This window comes from Chenopodium album, chromosome 13, assembly GCF_948465745.1.
Source record: "Chenopodium album chromosome 13, dcCheAlbu1.1, whole genome shotgun sequence".
In the NCBI taxonomy this organism is placed as follows: domain Eukaryota; kingdom Viridiplantae; phylum Streptophyta; class Magnoliopsida; order Caryophyllales; family Amaranthaceae; genus Chenopodium; species Chenopodium album.
Genome location: NC_137846.1, coordinates 30,856,183 through 30,868,872, shown reverse-complemented (window position 1 = coordinate 30,868,872; position 12,690 = coordinate 30,856,183). Strand labels below are relative to the sequence as shown.

Sequence of the window (12,690 nt, the reverse complement as noted above, 5' to 3'; positions counted from 1 at the left end):
AATCTGCGGTTCGATGAAGCCATCAGTATGTTTGGTTTTATCAAGAATCTAGATGAATCTTGTGTTTATAAGAAGGTCAGTGGGAGTCACATCACTTTCCTAGTCATATATGTTGATGACATATTGCTCATTGGAAATAGTATTTCGATGTTAGAGTCTGTAAAGGCCTGGCTTGGAAAATGTTTTTCAATGAAAGACTTGGGATAGGCTCAGTACATATTGGGCATCAAGATCTATAGGGATAGATCTAAGAGGATGATTGGATTGAGCCAGAGTACCTATATTGATAAGGTATTGGCACGATTCAGTATGTAGGAGGCCAAAATAGGTTACCTACCCATGTCACATGGCATAACCCTAAGCAAGAAGCAGTGTCCAAAGACACCTGATGAATCAGATTCCATATGCTTCAATTATTGGATCGATCATGTATGCCATGATATGTACTAGGCCAGATGTATCGTATGCCTTGAGTGCTACGAGCCGATACCAATTAGACCCAAGAGTGGCGCATTGGACTGCAGCCAAGAATATCCTAAAGTACTTGAAAAGGAAAAAGGATAAATTCCTGGTATATGGTGGCTCAGCAGATTTAGTTTTTGAAGGTTATACCGACGCAAGCTTCCAAACAGACAGAGACAATTTAAAATCTGAGTCTAGATATGTGTTCTATCTAAATGGAGGAGCATTTAGTTGAAAGAGGGCCAAGCAAAGCACAACTGCAGATTCTACAACTGAAACCGAATACTTAGCAGCTGCCGAAGTGGCTAAGAAGACAGTTTGGATTCGTAAGTTTGTTAGTGAACTTGATGTTGTACCCTCTATCAAGGGTTTCATAGCCCTCTATTGTGACAACAATTGAGCTATTGCTCAGGCTAGAGAGCCAAGGGAACATCAGAAGGTCAAACATGTCAAGCGGCGATTTTACATGATAAGAGAATGGAAATCAGAGGGTGAAATCAGAATTTGTAACGTTGAAACGGAAGACAATGTAGCCGATCAACTTACTAAACCTTTGCCTCAAGTAAAGCACAACAAGCACATTGAGGCAATGGGAATCAGGCACGTTAGAGATTGGCTTTGATTTTCCTGTGTAGTGTTTTAATTAATTTTTGAACATTTTAATGCAAGACACTAAGATGAACCATTCAGGTTTTGGATTAATTTAATTTCATGCAATTTTATCACTCTATTTCTATTTAATTGTGGTTTAGAATTAAATATTGAGTCCATTTAATACTGAGAATATTCAAAATAGGGTATCAAGACCAATCTTGGATAAAGAAACACCTATTAAGTGAACATTGAATATTATGATAAAAAAATTATCCCTAATCGAGGTCATTTAAATGATGGACGATTAATGACCGCTTGAGATTAGTGTGTAGTTTGATTTATAGCACCGTTTCTAGTGCTACAAGGACATGATTCTCATCAATCATTTGCATAGGTATTGGTTTAGAACCATACTAGATCGACCTATGAGAATACTTTAAGAGATTTAAAAATCGTCATAAGTATACTTCTCATTATGGCTATCGGAACCTCTTTCCTCGACTATGAGTATTGTGAGTTCTCTTGTTTAAGTACTAGTCCGTTTTGATGTTAGTCAAACGTCTGCCGTACATGGAGATTATAACGGCAACACTCGGACGGCTAGGTCCTCTTAGTAAGAGAAGCTGACATTACAAGACTGGGAATATCCCCCTACTAACAATAGCGAACATGTCTTTGTTGTTTACAAGGCCTCTAGAAGAGCGAGACTGTGAAAATGCATGGTCGTGCTCGGATGGATTTTAGAAATCATCTGTTTATTGACAGTCAAACTCGGATTTCGAGAAACACTTTTGGACGTAATAAGGATGACAAATAATCATACCTTATAGTTCATGAAGAAACATTAAGTGACATAGGAAAAAGGCTATACACTAAAAGCGCACTAGTCCTTCCGGACGAGTGGGAGATTAAAAGGAATAGTGTCCTCCGAACAAGCGTATTATTTCGATAGAGGGTGAAACTATTGGAAAGCTATTTATTCAATAAGTTCAAGTGATCGGAATGCCTAGGTGGAGGCCACTTTCGATCAGTAATATTAATGCATAATTAATATTACAGCTTAATCTTGACTAAATCCTTCAGGTCACACCCAAGCAACTAACGATCCAACACGACAAATTAATTTGGAAGGAATTAATGAGTCGCTCGAGTAATAAATATTTAGATATCGGAAATCAAGCTAGGAGCGTCGAAACCAAGCATCGCAAGTCGAGTCGAATAAATAAAAGACGAGACGATATAATCAATAATTAATCAATAATTTACCAAAATACCCCTAGCATCAGAGTGCCCTGAGCAAACCGAGTGCTAGGGACATTCGATATAACAAGGTGGCTACCATGCGCACCAAGCCGAGCCTAGGCTGGCTGGCTAGGTGCCGCAGCATGCTAGCACACCATTGCTAGCAAGGCTTCCAACACATGGCTAGCAAGCCATGCTAACATATGCGGGGACAGCCGCAATAATGAGCTGGTACTGCTGGCTAGCTAGCAGCGCACTAGTGTGCTAGCACTGCTAGCAGCAGGCCAGGCATGCACACCAAGCGCCAACTGGGCTACTTGGGTGCCAAGGCTCGGCCTACCACATGGCAGCAACCCATTGGGGCATTTGGCATTAGGGGAGCCGATTTTGGGAGCCTAGGGGATCAAGTATTGGTCCCTCCTTTCCCTTATGGTCCTTACCTAACCCCTCCTCTAAGAATGCCACTTGTTGATTAATTAACTTTTGGCTATTTTTTTTATTTTTGATTTAAAAATAAAAGGAGAAAATTGATTTTACCAACTCTCCCACATTGATAGGAGAGTGGATTTCTCACTTGAATTTCCCTATAAATATCCCACTTGGGAACTGGGAAAACTCACTTAAGTAAAAGCTCAATCAGGCATCTCCACTTGAGAGAAAACCTATAAGCTCATTAATTACTCGAGTAGTATTTTGGTCCGGGTTGGCTAACCTCTAAGCAAGAGACCCGTCGTTATTGTGTTGTGGGTGGATATTGTCGGAGGCCGTTGCGCTTACAGTGCTTTAGCTTTCTCAAGAAATAGCTCCATTTGGTCAAGCAAAGCATGCTACAAGGGTAATTTAGTATTTTCTCTAATCTTGTTATTTATGCATTTTGGTTATATTAATTGTGAGTTTTTCCTTGGGATCGGGTTTTATTTTCCGCGGTGAGTCGGACTCAACGAAACCCAACAAAACATTTGTCAACAATGGTTCTTCTCCCTAGACAAAGAGAAAATCTTTTCTTCGGACTCTATCACAAACGCTTTCATTGATAGGTGATGAGTGTCATTTATGGCACTCATTTAGCCTCTTTTAGGATGATTTTACATGACTTTTGTATCTCTTTTATTTTCTTTTCTCTAGTTTTGCTTGCATTTTCTTTATTTTGCATTTTCTTTAGATGTTTTCTTATTTTCTTGCTTTTCTAGTTTATTTTGAATTTTCTTCTTTACTTGTTTGTTTTTCTTTGATTCTAGGAAGTTGGCGGTGTTTGAGAGGCTCAATAGCATTCTTCTCGAGGTTTTCAAGCCAAAGAGATGGCCCGGTTTCTCAATTTGAAGCCCAAAAGCAAAGGAGTCCAAGAGCAAGGTCTTCAAAGATGCGCCCTCATACCGTGCGGGCATGAAAAGGTGGTGTCGAACCCACCAAGAGAGCTCCGAGAGACTACCTATATCATCATGCCTCAGCCGGAGCTCACAGGGTCAATCTTGGCCGCACAAGGAGGCTTCCCTTGCTCCCATAGCGCGGGCACAGACGAGAGAGAAACAGTCGCGTGCGAGCCAGGAGCGGCCGCACCTCCCCCTCTTCCATGTTTCCGTACCCATTTTGTTGCGGCCTCGCATAGGAGTGAGAGGTCGCGCCTTTTGAGGTCTCTTTTGGACGTCTAACTAACTTCCCCTTAGTTAGTTTTACTTTATATAGATTTTCCTTCTATTTTAGAGAGAATAAATTTAGAGAATTAATTTTTATTTAGACTTAGAATTGATTTTTAGAGAGAAGCTCTTGATTTTGTGATATTGTTCTTAGATTTTAGAGAGAGAAACTTGGTGTTTGATGATTGTGATTTTGAGATCCTCATTCCTCTTTGATATTGATCAAAGTTTTGTAAGAATCCTTTATTTTTCAATGCAATTTTATGTTTGATTTTGATATATTGTTGAATTTCTATTGTTAGCTTGAATTTGATTGTTGAAGTTTGGATTACAATGTTGATGATGAGAATTATGATTTCTTTTGTTATGATTTTCAATTTCACCATGATTAGTGAGTAGTTCCTTTGCTAGGGAATGTGGTGAAGCATGTATTGGTGATAACCTATAGCTAATTTGGGGTTTTTTATTGATTTGTTGATGTGATTAAATTGGTTGATGAAATTTGTGCATGTGTTTGGTTTGAAGAGGAGTAGCTAACCTTGATGATCATGCTAGATTGCATAATAACTTTCAATGACATGAACAATTGATTTGGATGCTATTATTATCGATTGATCTTGGTTAGCAATTTTCCTTTGAAGTCATTTGTAGAGACGTCTAGCTTGACCCTAGGAAATAGCTTCTTGAGTGATCATGATTGCATATTTTGTTTTCCCTCGCATTGCTTAGTTGATTAAATTCCCTCAAATTAGTAAGTTTATTATTGATGCATGTGGATCCTAAATTCCCTAGTGTTTTGATAATTGATTTCTATTTAAATTGTTTGATTGATTTGACCTAGATAGTTTAGACCAACCCATTCTCTTTGAGTTTTCGGAATAGCTTAGCCTTGACTTTAGTGAAACCGCTTTCCCTTGGGTTTGACCTAGACTTACCCTATACCTTGGGTTGGGTTTAGATTCATAAATTTTGTTTTGATCGGGAAATCTAGCTTCCAACGACCTAGGTTTCGCTGACGTCAATAGGTACAAGTGCAACATTCAAGTTGAAACCGACCATAGGGAACTTGAGATTTTAAAGCAAAAGGAAAACGAAGGATTTACTTCTTCAACAGGTGGAGGAAAACTTCCACTAAGATGGTAGATGTTCCTACCGAAAAAGAGTCCGTAAGGATGTTCATTAAGAATCTCCAAGACAAATACCAACACCACTTGAAATATCAATGCAATTTAAATACCTTCAAAGCTGTTTACAATGTAAGCATTGATATTGAAGACGACACTTTGAAAGTTGATAATGTGAAAGGAAATAAGAACGACCATCCTTTCTCTTCCACTCCCATTAATGAAGTACATGCTACAAACACCTCTAAACAACGAATCCAAAGGTCGAAAAGAGTGTTCACTCCACTTGGTATGAGTTATGAGACAGCTTTAGAAAAGCTACACCACAAAGGACTAGTCATGTCCCTAGGACCCATCAAAGACCCAGTTACAGAAGCCAGGCCACCTAAGTGGGATCCTAATAAATATTGTACGTACCATCAAGGAAGGGGTAACAACACTGAGGAGTGTTGGAAACTCAAAGAAGCTATTCAAGACCTGTTCGATGACAATAAAACTTTCGAGGTTCTAGCCATCGCAGAAGATCAAATATCCTTTGCTCCTTATCACACCTGTAAGTGAGCCCATGATTAAGGCAGTCTATATAACCTCTATTGATGAAGTGACCATGATTCAGGAGGACGAATGAATTTTCTTAGATGATACCAAGGAAAACTCGCCAAGTCTAAAAGAAGACGTTCGAAAACTACAAGATATCATTGCCATGCTCTTGAATATGGTGGAAAGCCTAGCAAATCGGATGTCAGTCATCGAACAATGCTATCATCACCAGGACCATAAGAATGAAAAGTACAAGCATCCTCCTTCTTCTTTTCCCATCAAGAAGTTAAAGAAAAATTCAATGGCCTAAGTCGCGAGCAAAACAGACCATTGAAGAATACACACCAATAGGAATGACTTATAATGAAGCTTTTGACTATTTTCATGGTCGAAATCTCATTCATCCCATCGGTCCAATTCAAGACCCACCACTTGGGAAACAGTTTCCTAACTGGGATCCAAACTCCTATTGCAGATATTATAGAGGCCATGGCCACACCACAGAAAAGTGCTTCACCCTTAAGGATCGCATTCAAGATCTCGTTGATTGAAATTTCCTTCGTGTTCCTCCAAGCAACAAGAAGGTCAAAATCAATAACAATGATGGCAAGAGCAGGAAGAATGACAATACTTCTTCCGCTTCTTCCTCTCAAAATGTCGCATTAATAAAAATGCTTTAAAGGCCAAGGAACCAGAAAGAAAGTTCACCCCAATTGGGATGAACTACAATATCGCCTTTGATCGACTCCTTGTTAAGGGACTCATCACTCCAATTGGGCCTATACAAGATCCTCCTCTTGAAAGGAGAACACTCGAATGGAACCCAGACTCCTATTGCAAGCACAATCAAAGCAATGGCCATACTACAAATCAATGTTGCAAGTTTCAAAATCTCATTTAAGAGCTCATCGATGCAAACAAGCATTCATTCCCTCCAGCTGGCAAGAAGATCGAGTGATGATAAGCGCAAGACACATGACGAGCTTCAACGACAAGATTTCGTGACTTCTTTTCTTCTTTTTGATTTCCCCTTCCCCAATAAGTCTAGCATAGGCACCTTTTGTCTTCCTTAAATTTGTTCCATAGGTTTTTCTTTTTCCTTTAATAAAATGAGTTTTTTTTTTCTTGCATATGATTATTGCATTGCATCATAAAGAAAAAACAATTCTGGACTAAGTAAAAGGTATACCAATGATTTCAGGCACCCCTTATAGCCATATCATATCACCTTTCACCCTTCAAAAATACAATCTATTCTTGATACACCACTTTGAGCCTCGTCTAACGAAAGACCTTTCTTTTTTTTTACCCATATCTACCTAACCCTGGGATGGGATGGTGTGCAATTTATGTAATATTCAAAAGGACAAAAGCTTGATTAATTTTCACAAAGATTTCAAAAGTACAAATAACAATTTAAAAATGTACAAAAGGGCAAGTGTTCCAATGTCTTTGATATAAACATATCTTTGATAAGAACACGTCTTAGATTGCGTCTCTTATCGAGTGCTCGGTACCGTGCCTGAGAAACATGAATGCCAAGTGAGTGATAGACCGCATGATCGGGATTGCCCACACTTATCAAAACAGAAAAGAATGCAAAAGCAAAAAAAGAGAGAGTAAAATATAAACAAAAAGAGTTTATAAGAGAGAAATCTCAAGCATAAAAATACAAAGATTCAAAAGCAAGGTTGCACACCTTAGGGGCTTATCTAGGGTCTTGAGCCTTTATCCCCTTCTTCTTCAAACTTTAGCCTAACCACGTTACAACCCATAAAAAATCTCTTCTAAGTATACACACACTTCCGCGAGGTTCGACTAGAGCTACGTTCGGCCTGATTCCTAACGGATACGTAGACAACCTCACATTGGGGTGCGTTCGTAATAATCATACATTCACATTCACATTCACACTTGCATCATGATCATATCAAGGGATTTCCAATGCTCATCCCTATCCATTTAGAGTTACACTTGGGGGCTTGATCCTTACATCATTAGCCTACCCAGCCTAAGAGTCACCATTATTTGACTCTTTTCAAAATATATTCCACACACTTATCCCTTGCGGCCTATCTTTAGTGTAACTTTCACACACATCACAGATACATGACCAAATAATACTTCCCCATAGGAACCCTTTGTCATGAAATCTTAACGTAACGCTGAAGCATCCCTGGTCATATCAAAATCACTCATCACTTGTAATCATTATTGCATCAAAAAGTATGAAGTACTTAGCCTCCGTGCCAAAGTTACCTAAATACTTTCATCATCGAGTCAACAATTGAGATAGCCTATGATGTTATAATTCTTGCACCATGAGATACAACATTTGACTAAACTCATTCAACATGCACTCTCAAACACTTCACTTCTTCCTTTTTGCGTCTTTCTTTTTCGGGAGAAAGTCGGTACCCTCCACAAAAATGACGGAAATTTTTGCTTTTCTGCATTTTGAGTCCAACACATCAAAATACAATGCACACACGAGTCATGCACATTGAGTTATGTTGTATCACATCGAGTTGAGTCTAACACAAGTGTCAAAACAGATTAAGTCCCACAAGAGTCAAACACATTAAACCTTTAGTCAACCTCAAGTCAAAGCAACTTGATGAGTGGAATTTATGCCACTCTTTATCCTTTTTCTCTAGGTATTTTCCCCTCATTTGCACTTGTTTGAGCTTTTTCAAAGCATTTTATATTCGTTTTTGTGTTGTTTTGTCTTTTCTCGTGTTTTTCCTCTTTATTTTTTCTTGTGTTTTCTTAGTTTTTTATGATATGTTGTAGGTTCTTGGCCTCTTTGATGAAGCCTATGGATGCATATGGAGCTAAGGAAGGGAAAGAGATGCTCAAGGAGAGGGCGCGCAACCAAGCAAATAGGTCGCGGGCGCGAGGCTAGAAACCGCTGGCGCGGATCGCTGCTCTAAAGTTTCTTCAATGTTGTGGTAGATGCCTTGCCGCGCCCTAGGAGATGCTTCTCCTGAACTTCCCGCTAGCGCGGCACCTAGGGCAGCGGGCGCTTCATTTCTCCCCTGTTCCCAGGTTGCAGCCTCTCCTCAGCTGGAGAGGCGTCTCGAGTTTCCACCCGAGGATGCGGCACCATAGGCCGCGGGCGCGGCTTGCTGGGCTAGGCAGTACCGTACCCAGCCAAGGGAGGGCGCGGCATGCATAGAGAAGGCTCTCCTTGGGTCTTTATTTCCGGATTAGTGATGCATATAAATAGCTTTCTTATCGAATTTTGTAACAATCCTATTTTCCAATCAACATTAGAACCTAGTATTTTAGACAGAGAAAGTTGCTTATTCTTCAAGTTTCATTATTGTAATCAAGACTTGGTGAAGGTTATTTTCAATCCAATGCTAGAATTTCAAGTTTCCATCTTCAATCAATTTTCTCATTTGTATTGTCTTACCCTTTCCTTTAGTTTAATTTATTTGCTTTGATATTGTTTGTTTTCATCTATTTCTTTAATTGAGCTTGTTGGATTTGTTTTTCTTTTGTTTTTAATCATGTTCAGTTTTAAGTTGATTGAATCCTTGTTTAGTTTCGTTTTGATGGTTAGTTTCTCTTCCCTAAGCTAAGTTTTTAGCTAGGGGAAGGGGGTGAAAGGCATGGATTAATATTGATGATTGATGATGATTGATTGAGCTCATGCTATGAATTGATGAATGCATGATTTTTTATGATTTGAGATTGTTAGTAGCACATTGTTTGATTTTCCCTAATTTAGATGCGCGGGAGTGATTTGAATTAGGATTAGATCACCTTTACTTTAATGATTTCATGAACATGAATTGTTTAAGTATAGCTTTATGTATTCTGCACTCTTAATTTCTCGATTTGATTAGAGTCTAATTAGATGCACGATAGTGATCTCGATTAGGCCAAGCCCTCACTCATTTATTTTCTTAGACAATTGCATGAGAGTGAATTTTTTAGGTAGAGTTTTGTATTCTATGGCATGTTCTTCACGATAATCACCATTGTCTATCTTTGTTAATCGTGTTTGACACCCTGGTACCCCCAGCGTTGTTTCCCTTATTCTAGTTCTTCTACCTTTTTATTTCTTATTTTGCATGTTTTCATTCCTTCGTAGTAGTAATTTTACTATTGAAAAACACAAAAAAGCATTCATAATACCCCTTTACATTAGATTCATAATTCACCTTAATTGAGCAAAACCTCTTTTCCTCGTGGATCGATCTTTTGCTTGCCCCTATACTTGTGTTAGGGTAGTGAAGAGTAGAAATATAATTTGACTAGGATGAGGTAGTAAACGACCTATTTCCCTTCTATAAAATTTGGCGCCGTTGCCGGGGAAATGGCTAGTTTTGCACTTTTATTGTGTTATTATTGGATTCGTTGCTTTTTCTTTTGTTCATTTATTCTCTTGCTAGTCATTGCTAATTGTTTGTTTAGCTTTGGTGGATGCTTAGGAGGTCTCAAGGACCATCCACACATAACATTGACCACGAGATTGACCGAACTTTGAGACAAGTCCGTAGGCTTTGTCAAGAAGGGGGAAGAGGTCTTGGTGTTATTGTTGAGAGTGGGAGTGATTCTTGTTCTTCAAGTTCGCAAAGTGAGGCAATGGCGGGACAAGAGGATGAAGTTTTGTTTTGTGAATTTGGAAATCCGGAGGATTATGAGCTCACGGGAGAGATTTTGCTACCTGTCATAGAAACCAACTTTACCATTCACTCCCAATACACAAGAATGGTACAAGCGGAATAATTTTCGGGTTCTCCAAGTGAAGATCTCATTCAGCACCTTGATAGATTCCTTGAGCTATGTGCCATGATTCAAACCAATCAAGTTTCTCAAGAGTACATCCGAATGCATTTATTTCGACAATCTCTTTTGGGTAGAGCTAAGAAGTGGCTCAAGAAAGTCAAGCCAAATTCTATCACAACATGGAGGGAGATAGTCAAGGCTTTCTTGAAGAGGTTCATTTCCGAGGAAAAGACCGCCGAAATGAGAAGGAAGATTGCATCATTTGAACAAGAAGCGGATGAGAGTCTTAGTGAAGCTTGGGAAAGGTTGAAGGAGTTTGTACAAGCATGTCCTCATCATGAATACAATCAATGCTTGCTCATGCGGATGACACTTTCTCACCATGCTTTCTTTTGTTTCTTGGATAGGTACTCCGGATTTTTCCAAATCACTATCCATCCAAGTGATCAAGAGAAAACTACTTTCACAAGTCCATATGGAACATTCGCATACCGGAGAATGCCATTCGGGTTATGCAATGCTCCTTCAACATTCCAACGATGCATGACTTCTATTTTCTCCGAGATGCTTGAAAAAGAGATTGAAGTATTCATGGATGATTTTAGTATTGGTCGCTCGTCTTTTGTTAATCTTGAAAAAGTTTTGAAAAGGTGTCAAGAGATGAGTTTATTCTTGAATTGGGAAAAATGTTACTTTAAGGTTGAGGAGGTTATTGTCCTTGGTCATAGAGTTTCAAAGAATGGCATTGAAGTTGATCCGGCCAAAGTTTCGATGATTGCAAAGTTGCCCCCTCCTACTTCTATCACGGGAGTAAAAGCTTTTCTTGGGCATGTCGGTTTTTACCAAAGATTTATTAAATATTTTTCATCAATCGCCAAACCTTTGACCGAATTACTCATAAAGGATGTTGTTTTTAGTTTCAATAAGACTTGCCTTGAGGAATTTCGTAATCTCAAGGAAGTTCTCATTTCCTCTCCCGTTGTGCAAGCTCCGGATTGGAGCTTGCCTTTTGAGCTAATGTGCGATGCTAGTGACTTTGTAGTAGGTGTCGTGCTTGGGCAAAAGAAGGAAGGAAAATCATATGTCATCTACTATGCAAGTTGAACTCTAGATGAAGCTTAAATAAATTATACAACAACGGAGAAGGAAATGCTAGCGGTTGTGTTTGCCTTTGACAAGTTTAGGTCCTATCTTATTTTCTCAAAGGTGATTGTGTACACGAATCATATAGCGGTTAGATATCTCATGACTAAGAAAGAAGCAAAGCCTAGACTTATCCGTTGGGTTCATTCCCTTCAAGATCATTTGTCTAGGCTTCCTTTTGAGAACAAAGATGATGTACCAATCAATAAGGAGATGGGATTTGAAATGCTTATGGCTATAGCTTCAACATCTAGCCCTTGGTATGTGGATATCTCTAATTATCTTTCTTGTGGAGTCATTCCCCCGGAGTTCTCTTCTTCACAAAAGAAAAGGTTTTTCAAAGAAGTAAGAAGGTACTTTTGGAATGACCCATACTTGTTCAAACAATGTGGAGATGGCCTGTTCCGGAAATGTGATCCGGATCATGAAATTGAAGGAGTTCTTGAGCATTTCCATTCATTACCATGTGCAGGACATGGGGGAGTTGACAAGACAGTGGAAAATATTTTTCAATCTCTATTGTAGTGGCCGACGATGCATAAGGATGCCCACAAGTTTGTTTCGAGATGTGATAGGTGTCAAAGAAGTGGTGGCATAACCAAGAGAGATGAAATGCCTCAACAAAATATTTTAAAGGTCGAACCTTTTGATGTATGGGGGGTTGACTTCATGGGGCCCTTTGTTGCTTCTTGTGGGAACTTGTATATCATGGTAGCGGTTGATTATGTGACTAAGTAGATTGAAGCCATACCTTCCCCTACCAATGATCATAAGGTTGTGCTTAAGCTTCTCAAGAAAATCATCTTTCTTCGATTTAGGGTTCCTAGGGTGCTCATTAGTGATGGAGGCTCTCACTTTGCCAAGAAGCAACTCAAAGCCCTTCTTAAGAAGTATGGAGTTCACCACAAGGTCGGCCTACCTTACCACCCTCAAACTCAAGGACAAGTGGAGGTGTCAACTTGAGAAATCAAGAATCTTCTTGAGAGAATAGTGAACAAGTCTAGGAAGGATTGGTCTCTCAAGCTTGATGACATGCTATGGGCTCTAAGGACGGCATACAAGACACCAATTGGCACAATCCCCTATAGGTTGGTCTATGGGAAGGCTTGTCACTTGCCGGTGGAATTGGAACACAAGGCTTGGTGGGCTATCAAGGAGCTCAACATGGATTTATCATTGGCCGGTGAGAAGAGATTGTTAAAGCTCAATGA

At 39.3% G+C, this 12,690-nt stretch overlaps 1 non-coding gene across 1 annotated transcript; it reads right to left on the bottom strand.

The window, feature by feature from the left end:
• Positions 1–10,573: 10,573 nt before the first annotated feature.
• On the bottom strand, positions 10,574–10,680 carry LOC145577317 (small nucleolar RNA R71). Its single transcript, XR_014098762.1, has one exon. It is a non-coding gene; the product is annotated as a small nucleolar RNA R71 (small nucleolar RNA).
• Between the last annotated feature and the right edge of the window lie 2,010 nt (positions 10,681–12,690).